This window comes from Macadamia integrifolia, chromosome 8, assembly GCF_013358625.1.
Source record: "Macadamia integrifolia cultivar HAES 741 chromosome 8, SCU_Mint_v3, whole genome shotgun sequence".
NCBI lineage: Eukaryota > Viridiplantae > Streptophyta > Magnoliopsida > Proteales > Proteaceae > Macadamia > Macadamia integrifolia.
In genome coordinates this window covers 33,031,190-33,048,563 of record NC_056564.1, presented here as the reverse complement: position 1 = coordinate 33,048,563, position 17,374 = coordinate 33,031,190, and the positions used below count along the sequence as shown (strand labels likewise).

The window sequence follows — 17,374 nt, the reverse complement described above, 5'->3', positions numbered from 1 at the left end:
CCGGGATTGCATTTGGAAATGGATACACTTCGTAGCTGATGGTAATTCCGGTGTCACGTAGTCCATAATTTCTTGTATGCTAGAATAGGATTATAGTCGTGGGTTACAATTTGTGGCCGGGGGTAATTTTGGTATCATGTACCTTGGGACTATACTTGAAAATGGTCCCACTTTGTGGCCGATGATGATTCCCGTGTTGCATGGTCCATACTAACTGTATCGTTATGCAAGACAGGTAGGATAATTGTGGTTAGATGACATTCCCTATGCTACATCCCCTTGTCAACAGGGGTAAGGTGTTGGATAACCCAATGGTGCTATGTTCGATGAACCTTTTTGAAATGACACACCCGTGGTACGATGTGATTGTTGCCAGAGGTTAAAACTAGTTTGGCATGTTCAATGGTAATTCTGGTGATGTGACTACTAGGAGGGGGTTATCAAGGATTTATTGAGAGACCGATGGTCGCATTTCGGGACTGGCCAACTCCTAATCACGACTAGGGTTTGTATCGCTGGGTGACTGATGTACGAGTGCCGGAGTAGCATTTACCAAACTTAATTGTATTGTTATGTGGTTTAATAAACAAATGGATTGCATCATTCGCATAATGGACTATGTGTTTAATTCTTGTATTCATGTCATGGAATATTATATATGTGAATGCTTGTGCTTGGTTGTATATGAACCCCACCCCTCACTAAGCAAGTTGGAAGCTTACCCCATGTATATACTACTTTTTAGATGATGATGCAAGTACAGTAGTGCCGTTGGGTGATGACTTAACTTCTTCGGGACCTAATTATGGAGTAGGTAACTGGTGGATGCTAACAGCCGAAGAGCATGATCAGGACTGTGCCTGTGACCACTATGCATATGCGGCACCTTGAGATGCATGACATATTTTTGATCTTTTGATATCGAACTGTTAATGGGTATTCTTTTGGGCTTAATACTTTTAAGTCTTGGATAATTGTAAATGAAAATTTTGGTTACATATAAATGATATCATTAGATGATTCCCCGTTTTAATTGTGATTCCTCTATTATACTCTGATTCCGCTGCTATTGGTTTAGTTCGTGTTATGAGATTGTGAATGTTAAGGTACTGCTATTAGATATCCTGGTAGGTTGGTAAGACGGGTGATCGTCTTACTCATACCACTGGTATTCCTAATGGTAAGTTGGGAATACTGGAAGTGGGGTGTGACATAGCTAATGATGTCCCCTCCATTTCTCTCCAAACCCAAGGAAGTCAAAAATACCTCTCAGGTAGCCCCATTCAAGTTTATCGTATCGTCTGCATTGGCCATAACAAGTTTGATAGCAACATACCCAGTTTTACTTTTGGTCTATTTGAGGAAGTGGAAGATATCTTGGGAAATTATAATGTTGTCAGAGACTTGCCTCTTGGGTATGAAAGCATATTGGAAAGGTGAAATTATTTTATGAAGGACCGATTTGAGTCTCCAGGACAAGATTTTTGTGATCATCTTGTAAGAGAATGCACAGACTAGAAGATCTGAAATCCCCAACAAAAGTTGAGTTTTCATATCCTAAGTTGGTAATATAAGTTATACATTGTGTATAGATTCTCTAATATGGCTTATTCCACATAAAACATAGTACTAGATTGCACATAGTTCAATGAAAATAGCTAAAATATGCATTAGGAATTAATAAACTAAAAATTATAAATCATTTCATAATTATGAAATGTTTTACATGGTAATTATAAAGAATCGAAGGAATGGGAGTGAACATGACATGAGACAAACGCGAGATAGGGTAACAGGTACAACTCTCGTGGCGGGGATAAAACGATCAGATAAACACTACCGAGCCAACCAAAACAGATATCCTAACAGATAAGCATGAAGGTGGTTCTCATCCCTGTCAGGGGAGATGCCGACCATATCTCCTTTAATCAAACATATACCAAACATACATATTCAAAAGTGGTTTCAAAAGTTTGTTCATTGATGGCGACTAGTTAAAAAAAAAGTATCTAAGTAAAATTATTATAGTTCATCCATTAAAAACAATAAAAAAATATATATATAATTACACAAATAAAGAAGCACTCTAGGGAATCTCTAGAAGTACACTCAACTTTTATTAGCACTCTAGATGGTCAAGGTAAGTGAGGTGGAAGAGATAAGTGATACAACGAAAGAGATAATATGGGAAACAAGTTCCGTAAGGGAGGATATCTAAAGAGATACTGCCAACAAGATTCCTCCCATTAAATCCACTATTTCCTTTCTATGTAAATTCACTTCATCTCTATCCCTTAATTAATGGGATATTATTCTTTTAACTATTGTATATATATTATCACATGTGATATAAATAAAATTATTTGTTGGGTCCTGTTTGACACTGAGAGGGGATGAATCAGTGTATTTAAAAACTTTTTCACAACTGGTTCTTTGCTAAGTCACCATTTGATGTGTTTCACTCTTAGGTGCAACCTACCGATGCTGCCTAGAACTGCTATATATACAACTGACCACTCTCATTGCTACATAGAGTTTAGTCACACAATCAGTACTGCTGCCCCGAGCTATCTTGGAATTCTTATATTGCAACCATTGTCTCACACATACACAGTTGTATGCACATCCAAGCTGCATCACCAAGTGGCTATGCCTACCAAATGTGCACACTCATCCTATAGACAAACACCCCAATATGCAAAGCAAGCATACACAACCACAACAAGAGATACGTGCTTTGGCCGATTCCTTACATGCACGGAGTAATGCCATTGTCGAGCTCAATATCTACTCAATACCAATTATACCTGCACCCATAGCTAGGGAAAAAATTCTCAGTTTCTATCAATGACATACAATGGCTATGTCTTCACCCCTATTTTCCCATAATGATCTGAGAGGCCACACATATGACAAATAGGTTTAGGTAGTAGTAACTACCAAGGAACACACTTTCCTCATGTCCAACACACACTGTACACCAATTACAAAATTAAGAATGAGCTTATATTAATGCCATGCAATGATGCACATATTAGCATAGGTCTACAATAGCAAACTCATATACCTAGCATATAGACAAACACTCAAACATACATATGAAAGTAAATATAGAGGTTGGAGATGGTTACAACCCTTGTCTAATATACCTGGAAATATCGGGAGATGTCTGGAATTGCTTTAGAGATGTTTTGAAGATGCCTTGGGTTCAATGGAACTTCCAAGAACAGCTACAACCTGAAACTAGCAATGAAATAGAACCCCCTTTGCTGTAGCGGTTTTCCCATTCACTCAGTTTCTTTCTTCCCTTTCTTTCCTCCTCTTTCCTTTCCGCTTTTCTTTTCTCATCTTCAATAGCTTCAATGATGTCATACACTCCTCTTTTCTCTTTCTTTCCTTGTAGAGACTCCCAAGTATTCAACAATGGCTCACACATATACTCATTCTCTATCTCTTTCTCCTCTTCTTGTCTTTCTTGAAAAGAACACTTTAATGGAGCAACGATGTGCTAAAAAATAACTTCCAATATCCATTAATGGAGCTTTTAGCATTTCAAATTGGAAACGACACATATTCAAAGCACACAAAGAGAAGGTGGACCTCCCTTCTTCTTCAATGGAATTGGGGAAACACAAACCCTTTTCTTTTGTCTTCTTTCTTCCTTCTCTTATCTTACTTTCAACTCTTCAACGTAAGCTCAAGCAAGCTTACCATCACCATTCTCCACTAATGGGATTTTAAAACTTCTCACTTGAGCTAACAACCATCTTCAATGCAACAAAGTGAGAAACGGATCTCAAACCCTAGTTTTTCTTCACTTTTTCCCTTTGTTTTCTTTTTTCCTTCCATCTAAACCTCATACTCATACAACCACTTCCATTAACCACCATTAATGGAGCTTGGTTACCTTCTTGAAGCAAATGATACCTTGCTATTACATTCACAACAAGGGAGGAAGCTTCTTCTTCTTCAATGCATAAAAACCCTCAACTCAAAACCCCCTTTTCTCTTTTTTATTTATTTTTTATTTTTTTTATCTTTCTTCTTGGCACACAATCAATGTCTCATAATAGAGCCTCAACAACCGTTCAAAAACACTATTAATGGAGTAAAATAAGGTCCCTTAGAGCAGCAATCACCATCCAAAGCTATACCAACAAAGGGGGGGGGGGTTTCTCACACCAATATTGTGGGTTTCCTCTTATCAAACCTCTGTTCTAATGCTTTCAATAGGTAGAGCATGAAAAAAGAAGTTTGCAACTTGAATGGACCAATTTGTCGTTGTTGATCAAAAGATAGGACTATTTGAAGTTGGGCGAATGAGAGAGCCCCAAAGGGAATCTGTTGGGTGGGTACGCTGGCGACATGTAGGGATGCATCTCAGCCATTAGATCAAGCTTCAATAGGCGCCTCAGATTTGGACTGTAGGATGTATCCAACAAATCTTTAGTCTTGACCATAGGATTGGAATGTGCACTAACACCGATGACGTTAACTGATGTCATCATGGAAGTGTTGTTGAGCTCTTATTGGGGGGAGGTTTGACTTTAAAGTTTCTTCCTAAAAATCCCTGTAGAAATTGTACATTACCCCTTCGATCCATAGAAACTGTGCCAAAATGCCCCATTTGACTAAACTTTGCTAATTACACAAATGCCCTCCAATCTTTAACAAAAATGCTGAAAGACCCCTTGGACACCGAGAGCTATTTCCAAAGCATAATTTGGATTTTTTGGACTAGTTTCACAAAAAACTTCATAAATCTCTCATCTGGATTCGAATTGATCTGAAACAAAAAAGTATATGGATCATGACTCGAAGCTTTACAATCTTTCAGAACAACCCATCAACAGTCTTGATCATATAAAAAGAACAAATTGCCCTTGAACATTGCAAAAGATATAAGCCCTTCATCCAATATTGAAATGGGACAGATCCAAATGTGTTAGAAAGAATTTTTTATGCTTGCAAGGAGCTATGCAAGAGTTGACTTCTAAAAAATCATCTCCAATGCTAAAAATGCCCCCGAGTGGAATTAAGCCAAAAATGCCAGTTTTGGGCCTGAAAATCCATACCACCTACCATGGTTGAACCAAACCACTCAAAAGCCATCATACACTAATTCCATCTTATCGGAGAGACCGAATGCTGCCACATCATTACTGCCATGTGGCCGAGGTTGCTAACAAGGACAACTAGAAAATAACAATCTCCCCCTTTGGAATTGTTGGCAACCTTCTCATCACAAAATGAGTTCAATACCCTCCAATGCTCTAATGAAAAAACTTTCTTCCCCTTGGACAAAAAATACAAAGGGAGGCAAATTGACTCCCACGAAGTCCAATATGGGGGAAAAATCAACAAGCAACATGCTCCCCCTTTCCTTATGCAGCTAGTGCTTGGAAAAAATGGCCACTCATAGCTTCTGTCTGAGGAACTAAAAATTCTTTTTGGGAAGCGATTTAGTGAAAATGTTAGCCACCAACTCTATCATGGAACCAAATTTCAGTCTGTTACTTTCATTGATGATTTCTTTAGGAAGGTTTGGGTCTATTTCTTGAAATAAAAAATGAAGTATTTGTCACTTTCAAACAGTGAAAGAATTTGCTTGAGAAGTAGACCGGGAAACAAATTAAAAGGTTGAGAACCGATGATGACCTAGAGTTTTGTGAAGGTGACTTTAATGAGTTCTGTAAAAATAAAGGTATTACAAGTACCTTGCACCAGCCCCTTTTGAAGCAACCCCTGGTTTAAATGAATGTAGTCCAAAGTTCCCTTGGTCCTGTGAATAGCAGTACTGAAATTGACTCTTTTCTGTTTCCAAACACATAATGCTCATAGAACTCCATTGCTCTTGTACTTTGACCAAACAACAAGCCTCTTTTACTTAATGATGCCATCCCTCTTTCACTTATATGGCCTAACCTCATGTACCATAAATTTGTGACATCTGATTCAGACATAGATGATGAAGCTGTTACAACAGAGCCAGTGACTGTAGTACCCTACAATAGATACAAACTGCCAACCTTGATTCATTTTATCAATAAGAGTACACCCTTGCTGATCTTCATGACTCCACCTTCAGCTGTATATTTGCACCCATTTGAATCAAGAGTGCTTAAACTGATGAGATTCTTCTTTTAATCAGTGATATGCCTGGCATTAGACAAGGTTCTGACAATGCCATCATACATCTTGATATTGATCATTCCCATTCCAATAGTCTTACAAGAAGCATTATTTCTCATCAACACAACTCCACCTCGAACTGATTCGAATGTGGAGAACCATTCACAATTGGGACACATATGGTAGGAACAACCAGAGTCAAGAATCCATTCATCCTGTGATCTAATTCTGTCATATGTCACCAAAAGTATATCAAACTCTCTCATCTTCAGCAATACTAGCTTCTGCAGAATCATCTATTTTTTGTTGATTTTGAGCACCACCACCTGTTTTCTGCTTATTTAAAAGCTTATAGCATTCAGATTTAATATGTCCCTTTTTCTTACAGTAATTACAGGTTAAATTCTTGTGTTTAGATTTTGATCTAGCCTTCTTTTTATCACCATATGAATCTCTTTCATTCGTTCTCCCTCTGGCTACCAAACCAACATTATCAGATTTATTGGTAGACGTCAATTCATCATTAATCTTCTATTTGCTTTGTAGATTCGTTTTGACTTCCTCAATAGAGATTGTCTCTCTACCATAAATCATGGCATCCCTAAAATGCTTATAAGATGGAGGTAGAGAACATAACAATAAGAGGGCCAAATCTTCATCGTCTATTTTAACATCTATCATTTTTAAATGAGTAACAATAGAAGTGAACTCAGATATGTGGGATTTAATTGAACTACCTTCACCCATATGAAGGGTATACAATTGTTGCTTCAATCTCAACCTATTGGTGAGGGATTTGGTGAGGTAGAGATTCTCTAACTTCATCCATAACTCTATAGCCGTTTTCTTTGAGAGAACTTCCTATAGAACATCATTCAAAACACACAACTAAATAGTTGAAAGGGATTTATCATCCAAATCGTTTCAATCTTCATCGGACATAGTTACAGGTTTCTTCGCCTTCCAAAATAGGGTTTTCTTCAAACCCTGCTACGTGAGAATAACCATCATTCAAACCTGTCATAAGCTAAAACTGATGTTACCGTCGAACCTATCAATATCATATTTCATTGAAGTCATAGATCAAAGTAACCCAAAGCTCTAATACAAGTTTGTTTGATCTAACACAGTCTGACTTCACCTTCTATGACTGTCTCTCAAGAAGTGAAATCGGATAACAATATGCTTCATTCTTGAATGCATAACTAGGTTCTTGAAAATATTAATTGCCCTATTTTTGTCACCACAGTGGCATTGCCTACACCACCTCTATACTCAGATCTTTCAATATCTGTTTCATCCACAACACTTGTGTATAATAAAATGTAGTTGCAATATAATATACTCTGCTTTTGCAGTTGAAAGAGAAACTGAATCTTGCTTCTACCAAACTGTTCCCCAAGTAGATTGCCCTCCACTGGTGCTCTTCCTACCATCAACATAAGCATTTACACCATAATATTATGATAGCCAACTATAGGTTTTACGTACATCTAGTAGATCTTGAAATTATCATACACTACCAAAGACAAGAACATTCTGATAGCCTCAAGTCTTGCAACTAGAGAAAAATGTCTCCTCAAAATAATATCCTTAACAAGAGCACTTCATCTTGAGAATGCTCCCTTAATTGAAATATCTTTGTGTTAGGGTTATGCACACTCTCGTATAGTTGGTTTTGATGATAATAACTATATGAAGGTATTTTATAATTTTTCATCAAATATTTTTTGTAGACATCAAGCCAAAAAGCCAAATTGGCAAATGGAATAAAGATTAAATTCATCAAATGAGGAGAATTAAAAAGTTGGTATCAAGACTTGAAAAAGGTATCAAGAGGTATCAGACCTTAAAGTATCAAGTCCTGAAGTGCATTGAAGTGCATCGGAGTATATTGAAGACATCAAGCTTGCAAGGTTAACGTGAAGACTCTTGAAGACTAACTATAAAAAGAATAGAAGACTTTAAGTGTAGATCAATGTAATAGTTCACACACTGTACACAAGCACTACACTGCATGATCCTTTATATGAATTTTTATAAGTACAACATCATTAACCTATAAAGGCCCTAGGTGATGCCCAAAGACTAAGAAACAAGACCCAAATATGTTTGGATACATATTGGTGATAGTTTCTGTGACTTCAACAAGGTTTATGTTAAATGAAAGTTTTAGTTATTTCATATGATATTATCTAGAGATTATTTGTTCTACAAAGTTTTAGAGCATTGAGTTTTGAATCGAATGCAACTTGAATCAGCTCAATTGAAGTTCGAACGAAGAAGTTATGACTATTTTCCTACAATCTGTCTGAACAGGACAAGAAACCAATGGCCTACTAGGAACTACCGATAGGAACTGGTAATTACCGGTTCTTTTCAGGCCTTAAGCAGACAGAATCCAACTGGTAAGTTCTAGACTATACTGTAACTACCAAAACCCTCACGGTAAGTTATCTGGATAACCAGATGTCCACTAGATGATTTGAAAAGCCTCCAATGGCTAGTTTGACTTCTTCAACGACTATATTTTCTCAATAGTAACATCTACCAGAAGTAACTAGTGGAGAAAAATATGACCATTATGTGTCTGTTTCAACCCTATTTTAAGACCATTACTTATGTTTGTAAATGAAATTATCAATGTTTTTGTCTTTGACACCTATCTAGTCTCTTATAGTGTGTACTATTGTTTATGTGTTTATCTTGAGGTTTTTATTTACATCTAATAACTAGTTTCCCTTCATATTTTATAAATTTGTGAATTAAAGCAGAGCATTGCGCTCTGATACCACACCTATCATACCCCACCTTCACTTATCTGAAGGTTGGTGACTTGAACATGATCTCATATCCAACAATCCAACCAAGATCACTGACGTAGTACATTAATATCACAAATTTATGAAATGATCTAAAATCCACAAGTATTTAATAAAAGTAAGAATATAACTGGTAAGTTGTACTGATACTTATTATATTTTACAAAAAATAATGTTTAACTCAGTCTAAGCATACTAATTGCCTATAGGGTTACATCAAACATATACACAAAAGAATCAAAAGGTAAGAATAAGTCCCGTCATCCTCAAGGTGCCCCATAGGCATAGTCCTCACAAACACAACCTGGTTCGTGTTCCACTAGCACTTTTACCTACAACTCATCTCTATAAAGATCTGGTCACTCTACAATAGCATCAGAAGGAATACCTAGATCACCATCTAAAAACATACAACAAATGGGGTAAGCTTCCATGAAGCCTAGTGAGGGGTGGACATGCAAACAATCACAAACAAATATGAAAGCAACAACAAGTATTAATAATATTAAATGAATACAATCATATGATTAGGTTTATTATCACACAAACCTATTCAACAAAGCTAAGTCCAGATGGGGTCTTAGTGCTACTGTAAAATAGGTTGTATCCTTGGTCCTTGAATTCTCCATCGGTCACCCAATGATACAAGCTAATTATGAGTCAAGAGCATACTAGTCTCGACATGCGTACTTCGGTACCCAATAATACCATATTAATAGCCACACCAGAATCAACATTCAGCCACATTGGTTTAGTCTCGACATCGGAATCAAACTTTGGCAATGATGGATGGGTGATATTAGCTAATATCTCTTCCCCTACTGGCCAGGGTTGTAGCACCCAGGTTGTTATCCTAACCCAATGTAATCTAGTATGCAAGCACATCATATCACAATATTAAGGTAGTCATGATTGGAAATGTAGTACCAGAAACATCATTGGCCACGCTACACCCACACAACCACAGCCACACACTCTCTCACTCTATGGGAATGCAATACCAGAAATACCATCAACCACATTGCACACCACTTAACAACAACAATAACAACAACAACAATAACACACTCTTTCATTCTGTGGGAATGCAGTACCAGAAACACTCTCGATTGCACTGCACCCCACTCAACACCACCACCACCACCACCACCACCATCCACATTTTACAGTATGCACATCTCAATTCAAAATAAAGTAATAGTTTACAAAATCCACAGTCACATGATTATATGCAAAGTTAAATAAAAAACACTTCTTAAATTAAATCACAACACCCATTCACCTACCACCTCTAAGAATCGTATACTATCGACGACCTTACATCACGTAGTCTCACATCTTGATGGCTCTGTTCATTGGAAACATAAGCTTTAATTCAAAGATCAAGCATGAAATACATCTTCCTATGGTCCAAATGACTAACCAAAAAGGAAGTCAGAACTAGGTTTCAGACAACTCACCGGTGGATGCTCACCAACTGGAGGTGATCCACCGGTGGGCTAACTGGCTGATGAACCCAAGGGTTTAAAAATCTATAGAAGGTCCAACGGTGGATGCTTATTGGTTGGTGTCCACCCACCGGTGACCATATAACACCACCCTAAAACTGGAACCAACTGAATCCCAGTGTCAGGACCTAGTTGGCACAAGAGCAATAGGCTATTCAACTGTGGACCTATATGTACTATAGTAAGAGGGAGAAATGGAAAATTCACAAGCCAAGAAGGGGGAGTACTATATTCAAAAAAATGTGGAATCAGTCCCACACTTTGTGGACTCAAGGGCTCAGAAGGTAGGGCTACTGGTGGACAAAAAATAAGGTCTCCGGCAGGCTACCTAGCTACCAACTAGCCAACCGGTTGTACCTGTCGGGAGGCTTGTCTACAGAATAATATAGAATCTTTTGTTGTGGGTCCTGCATGTCTTTGTGTGTGTTCAGACCAATCACATAGTATGGAAGGACATGTTTCACTTGTTATATAGCACCTGACATGCAATGGGTTGAGTATGTCCATGAGCCAGTGCAATAACCTAGTTCCTATAAAACTGAGTCACAGCCAAATAGGCACTAAAGGGGCTGAGGTTATATAAGGGAACCACCCCTTTCCTTCCTCATTTGCTGCCCTACACAATCTTAGGCAGAAAGAAAAGAGGGAGGGAAGAAGAAGAAGGAAGAAGAAGAAGGAAGAAGAAGAAGGAAGAAGAAGGAGAAGGAGAAGGGAAGAAGAGCTACTGCTGCCAGAGAAGAACCCTAGGCTACCAAGGTTGCTGCTATTAATGGGAAGGTGCTTGTGAACTGGACAACTGCACCAGAACACCCAAGGCTACACTTGCAAGTCCCAGGGACTGGGAAGAAGGTAAATTCCTCAACTTACCCTGTGAAATTGGTAAAAATAGGATGCGACCAATAGGGTGAGATTGGTAGGGTCCAATTGGAAGTAGGGAAATAGCTGTGGGAACTCGATTTAGCTCCAATTGAAGCCCTAATTTTGGGACCTAGATTGGGATCCAATTAGTTGTACACTATCCTAGGAACCCTAGACCATAGAGATTTTTCCAATTGGGTAAAATTGGCTATAATTGGAAGTGGGATAAATCCCCACATATCCCCAATTTTGTCCAGAAATGGGCAAAAATATTAATTGGGTCAACCAATTAAGAAAATTGGGAAATTGGGACCCAATTGACCCCGACCCTGTGCCCAGTGAAAGAATCCAAATTAGAACTGGACAAGTGTTCCAGTAAATTTAATAACCCCAATTAAATATGAATGGGTGGTGAATTGAGTGGGACAGGTCTCTGTCTACTAAGTTGGACAGGAATCTCAGTTGATTTTCAGGAAACCCTACTGGGAACAATTGAACTACACTAGGATTTGAAAGAATTGAGTTGTAATTAGTCAAATTGGTATACCACCCATGTCTGACATCATAAAAGAAACATATAGGATAGAATTGGAGGCCTGGAACCTTGGAAAATTTACCCAGCAGATTCTGTCCACAGATGGGCAAATTTCTAGTATTTGTAAGCCTTATCTGACAAGTTGCTGCGGCCAGCTAGTGGGCTTAGGCTATACCTTCCAGAGGGAGTCTAGAAACCCTACTGGGCTTCCCCAATGCTATTGTGTGGTTTCATCTGCCTCAGTCCTGTGAAACAGACTTAATTGGCTCAAAAAAGGAGGGATACCCTAGGAAGGAAGACAGGAAGAGTGAGAGTGTCTATACACCTAGCTGTGTGAGGAATCCCGCTTAGTCAACCAGAGGGTTGTAGAAGCTACGGACCACCTCAGTTTGGTATCGGGAGGCCAATACCCCGTATCTTGGTCCTATTAGGAAGATAGAAGACTTATAGCTGTGTGGGACAGGTTAGTGACCTACATATATGTTAGGAAGTTGAGATGGCTAACTAGGTCAGTTGGTTAGGAGAGATACTTGTCTATGATCAGAACCTTTGCTCAACAGCTGGCTTGGATTTTGATGACGGAATTTAATAGGATCTTGGAAATGAGGTTGCCTTTAGATAGTAAACAGTGGGACTAACTTTAAATATTAAATTGATAAAATTAAGAACCTAAGATACTCGACGAGGATACGCATTGATAGGAATTCAGCAAAAGAACATCAGATTCAGGTATCAAGGTGAGTGGATGTTTGACTTATTTTGCGGAGTGTTTCTATACTTTTATTTTTGCATGCTCATGTTCAATGTGCTAGAATCTTTGTTTTGGATGTATTTTGTATAAATTATATATATTGCACATGTGGTATGATTTTACCTAGGTTGATATGATTGAGGTTTTATGGATGTGTAGTTAGATAGTTGGGTGAAAATGGTTGTCACATTGATAGTTTGAGGCATGATGTGGCCGATGGAGGATTTTGTATAGTGGGCTCAGAGGTCAATGTTACAATAATGACCACAGTGATTGATTGGATGTTATAGATTGCTCTGGATGTAGGTAGATTGCATATGGTTTAGATCACATCTTATTGCTATAACCCCTAGTCAATAAGGGGTAGGTATTGGCTAATCCTACTTGGTGGTAGATCATAAAGGATTATTACGTCTGGATATGACATATTGTATCCTAAGAGGGCATATTATAGTATGACATACTATATGCATGACTGTCAGACAACATAGAAGACCGATGATAGTGTGAAATTCCGGGACCATGGCTATCAGGGGTTACTACTTAGGGGTTGGCTGGGGGACCAAGGTTCTTTCTATGATTGGCTGACTCCTACCTGTAACTAGCTTGTATCCTTGGAGCCCAATGTACTAGGAAAGGGGATACCACTTATGTTGCTTATAGCAGTTATATCCACATATTGAGACCTAGTAATTAGAACGGATATAATATAAATAAATGAGTCATGTGGTTGTGCATGTGTGGCATCATGTTATGGTTATTTTTGTGAGCATGTGTTTAGCATCATGATTGGATGTGTGTGCTTGCTTGCACACCCCTCACTAGGCTTGTGAAGCTCACCCCTCGTGGATTTAGGTTTTAAGATGGGGGAATCGGAGCTGAAGCAGACTGATCATCATCTGTGGTTGTGAGGCCATGACTGCGAGATACAACGAAAAGGATTGAGATTTCCTCCTACTACTGTGTTTACAAATTTAATTGCTTGTAAGATTTACTACTTATGTAATTTGTAAAAATAACCTTAATGTTGGGCCTGTAATAATATTTGTCACTATAGACTTGATTACCATGTGTTATATTACATTATGGATTTTATACACGTACTCTGATTTGTAGCAGATGATTTCGTGAATTTGTATGGTAGTAGACTACATCTGTGATCCTATTGGAGGTAGGTTAACTGGGTTGAGAATCCAATGCCGCATACCTTGGCCTATATTTAAGGCAGGGTGTGGCAAACCATCAACCGGTGGAGCCAAATCTAGGGTTTCTTTGCCCAGATTTGCTCCTCATGCCACGTGGGCCCTTTTGAGTGTCTGCTGTGGTGATCATATCCCCACTTCTTAGTTTATCCACCTTAGGTTGGTTTCAATGTTAGGGTTCTTGGGTTAGATTTCATGCATGCAACACATGAACACACTAACTAGCTTAGGAATTATGTAATTAGTCACTTAGGTTGCATACATTTTAGGATTTTGACCATTTTCCCCAATTTAGGGTATAATTTACCCAATTTTGGGAAATTCAATTAAGGTTTGCATGCATAGGGTCTCCAATTTCATTTGTGATCACCCTAATCCACTAATCTAGGTACATTACATCAATTCCCCAACTTATAGTTGAGTTAGGGTGGTAGATCATAGGGGTTTTGTTTCATTTCCCCAAATTTAGAGTTTAAGTAGCTCAACTTAGGGATTAAATCGGGATTTTTATGTCTTGGGTCTCTATACTCAAATGTGAGTAGGTCAATGAGCTAAATTAGGTCTTCTACACAAAATCCCCAAATTAATTTGTAAACAAAGGAGGTAGGTGGTGGGGATTTCAGTTAGGGGAATTCTAACTCAGAATAAGCTCTTTTGACCAATTAGCATGTTTGGTAGCCAGAAAGATGATATCATAGAAAGCATTCACTTTTCTACAGTCACTGATCAAAAGTACATTCATTTTATAAGGGATTTCTCCTCAAAGTAGTGTAACCTAGCTCAATTCACTCATTTATTCTTTCTACAAGCTAGAATGTGAGCAAATATATCATGTTGATTGCTCAACCGTACTTTAGCTATCTTACGTGAATTTGGTTTCTTCAGTGTTCTAGTTGGAATACGCAGGTGTACTCCTTGCTTCTGGGGACACATACTCCGGAGCTCGAGTACGGTCCGTGTGTCATTTTTCTTCTCTATCATGACGAATTAATTGATTTAATGTAGGCATCGCTTTTTTGTCCCAATTAGCTTAGGTAGAGAAATTAGCGAGCGAGAGAGAGAGAGAGAGAGAGAGAGAGAGAGAGAGAGGATGTACTCACCTTTGTTTAGTGTAGTGACTAGAGAGGCTCCCCTTCCTTTGTTCAAATCTCCTTCCATTCCTTGTCTTCCTTTCTTCTCCCCTTCTCTTTCTGTCTCCCTTCTCTCCTTCTCTTGTCTTAAATTTGGTATTTATGAAATGAATGAGCTAATAGCTCTTTATTTAGTAACTAAAGTTAACTAAGGCATATTTGGGAAATAAATGGATTTTGTCCCATTACTAAGTTAATTCCCTAACTAGCACAAGTGGGCCCACTTTTGGGTGATCTAGCATATTAATCTACTCATTGGTTGGCTATACCAACTATTGGAGATGGTTTGAGGTGCATGGGTACGAGGGCTTGGGTCCCACGGCCAAATAATCCTTTACTGTCAAACATCCTCACCGGAGGGTGCTCACGGGCTGGTGGTGACCCACTAGTGACTATCAGCTGGTGTGAGTTATTTGTGCCCACTTTAGTTAGGACAATACCCCCTTTATGTACTGGCGGTTTCTTAGGCATGTAGAAGTATGTGGGCTAGACCTTGGTGCATTTCACTAATGGGGTTCAGGTAATTCTCCTCAATGGCAAAAGACTTACACTGACTTCTTCTATGGTTTGTAACCCCTCCAATTTTCTCGACATGAGTAACACTTACAATTAGGGTCATTCCTTCCCTTGTGGTAGAAAATTGCTGCTAGTTAGTAGTCCTTGACATTGCCCCCTCCTATGGTTCATCTGCAATCAATATCACTAGGTAGGTTAACAAAATGACATGCCTTAAAGTCATTCTAAGTAAAGTGCATGCCTATATGATGCATGATGAGTGTGTACAATTACAAGTGCATCAGGTCAGGTCAAACTTGTCTATATGACTTGCATAGCTTTTCACTCTTCTTCGTGGGTTGCCCAGACGGTTAGGGTGAATTGGGGATTGTGTGGATAGGTGGATGGTCCTAGATTCGATTCCTCATCTGTGCATCTACGATTTAAGTGGAAACCGTGGCGGTGGGTTGCTACGCTAGTCTCCCTGAGGATTAGTATAGGTGTGTGTAAGCTGGCCCGGACACCTTGGTTAACAAAAAAAAAAAAAAAAGCTTCCAAGCCTCGATGACTTCATTTCTTCAAGAGTCTTCTAGAGACAAGTTCGACCTGACCTGATGTCATGAGTTTTTCATCTTCGTTCTTAACTTATGGTGCTTGACATGTCCAACCTTGATTTCTCCGGGCTTGACTTGGTACTTGGTAAACATAACTTAAGAATATATTGTTAATTTAGTCAATTTTCTTGTTATTATCAAACTAATTTATGTAGATTAGGAGTGTCCCAACACACTCTAGTAGTTGGATGGTTGCTATCTGGGAAACATGAGAAGATCGCGACCAAAGTATGTGTTGCATGACAACCAGGCTTGTGTTATTCATACTATTAATTCACTTTTGGGATAGACATTCAATTATCCAACTGAGTTTGCAGCTTCTACTGAAGGTGTGGTTGCAACCAAGGAAATAGGAGTACAAAAGCTTTGGATCGAGTATGACTCAGTGGCATTTACAATAGTGGTGAATAACGGTATGATGTCATGGTTTGTGATGAATAATTGGTTGTTTCTCCAACCTTATTTGTAGTCGATAGAAGGGAAGCTTTCACATTGTTACCATGAGGCAAATCCCATAGCAGATTGGTTAGAAAAATCGGCAACAAAAGGGGGACATATGTTTCTATGGTTAATTGGCCTGGCCTCTTTCAATTCAAGAGGAGCTGCAGATTGATGCTTACAGTAGACCAAGATTATGATTTAATTGGTTTTTAATTTGTTTGTTTGTCTGCTAAAGGGTGTCCTCCATTGATGGCAATTCTGAAGACGAAGGAGGATCTCTAGTGTTTTTGGTGTGTTTGGTAGTTCTAGCATGTTATTGTATTCCTATGTTTTTATTTCTTCATTTATTTTAATATAAATTATCTTTTAGAGAAAAAAAAAGTATCAGGTATTTTAGATTTAAGTGATTAAGATATTGAACATGATTTTATTGTAGATGTATTTTAAATTCAAATGATTCAGATGATGGACATGATTTTTATTTAAGATGTGTATTAAATTTAAATAATTTGGATGATAAACATGATTTAGGCATTCATATGTATTTTAAATGTTAAAAATTTATTATGTATTGAATGAAATTTTATCTTAGATTGATTATGTATTGAATGAATTCTTATTTAGATGTTGTATTATGCATTGGAAGGATGATGTGGGTTCAAGAAACAAGTAAAAAAAATAAAGTATATACAGTTGAAAAAACGCCTATTACATAGTATTACAGCATAAAAATCCACAACTTCAGGTTTTAGCTGCAAGTATAGTTTTTCCTAAGAAAAATCTGCATGTAAAATCTACAATTATAAGTTTCACAAATAAAAAATATGTATATATAGACTTTGTAGAACAAAAATCCGTAGCTATAAGTTTGATAACAAAATATCCA

General features: G+C 38.1%; 1 pseudogene; it reads right to left on the bottom strand.

Annotated features, from left to right (window-relative positions):
- Nucleotides 1-1,829: 1,829 nt before the first annotated feature.
- Nucleotides 1,830-1,936, bottom strand: LOC122087778 (annotated as a pseudogene).
- Nucleotides 1,937-17,374: the final 15,438 nt, after the last annotated feature.